This window comes from Epinephelus moara, chromosome 8 (assembly GCF_006386435.1).
Source record: "Epinephelus moara isolate mb chromosome 8, YSFRI_EMoa_1.0, whole genome shotgun sequence".
In the NCBI taxonomy this organism is placed as follows: Eukaryota; Metazoa; Chordata; class Actinopteri; order Perciformes; family Serranidae; genus Epinephelus; species Epinephelus moara.
In genome coordinates, this window is record NC_065513.1 from 3,491,794 (window position 1) to 3,493,073 (window position 1,280).

Below are 1,280 nucleotides of genomic sequence, written 5' to 3' on the forward strand. Positions count from 1 at the left end.
CACTTTTTCACACAGGGCCATGTAGCTTTGGATTTTTTTCTTCCTCATTAATAAAACCCTTCATTTAAAAACTGCATTTTGTGTTTACTTGTGTTATCTTTGACTAATGTTTAAATTTGTTTGATGATCTGAAACATTTAAGTGCGGAAAACATGCAAAAAAGTAAGAAATCAGGAAGGGGGCAAACACTTTTTCACACCACTGTATTTCTTGATCTGCACACATTTCATAATTATGTGTGTGAACAGATCGACAATCTGTGTGTAAATGTGTAATCTGTAAATATAAAACACATTCCACAAATACAAAAAATATCTGTGAATACATTAAATTAATTTGCAAATGAAAAGCATTTGTGAATATCTTCCTAACATTTACAACTTTCGAACAGGCATTTGTGAACTCACTTTTTATTTGTGAATCGAAAAAACATTTGTGGATCTCAGTTCTACACGTGTGGATTTGCTCTTTACACACACGGATTTTTGAGACAAACTTTCCGCCGGTCCGAACGAAAATGCACTCGTATCACTCGGCCATATTCGGATAGCACGTGATCACCAAGCTGATGACGTCATTTGCGCATGTGAAAGTAAGAGCACGCAGTCTTTCTATGAGCTGTTTTTTGTTGTTGTTTTTTTTAATAATAATCAGCGATAAGTAACGTGCATTCATTGTTTTATGTTAATGTCATACAGTGAGTATTAGTGTGTTTATTTGTTCTATGTATCTGGCACACCCTTTTGTATACATTTCTGTTTGACAATGAAAGGCACGGTGGCTGCTTCTTCAGTTGGCAGTTATTAGCCAACTCATCCTTTGTATTTTTCATTTCGAGTAGGATTAAAGTCACAAAGCACTTCACATCTTATTATTAGTGTACTCTTACTAATGTAGTTGTAATGTCTGTGCTGACCACACCGTGTTTAGTTAAGTTGCATCGTTTAAGTGAGGTTACATTAACTGTTCAATCAATCAATCGAATTTATTTATAAAGCCCAATATCACAAATCACAATTTGCCTCACAGGGCTTTACAGCATACAACATCCCTCTGTCCTTAGGACCCTCACAGCGGATAAGGAAATACTCCCCCCCAAAAAACCTTTAACGGGGAGAAAAAAATGGTAGAAACTTCAGGAAGAGCAACTGAGGAGGGATCCCTCTTCCAGGACGGACAGACGTGCAATAGATGTCGTACAGAACAGATCAACATAATAAATTAACAGTAATCTGTATGACACAATGAGACAGACAGAAAGAGAGAGAGACAGAGAGAGA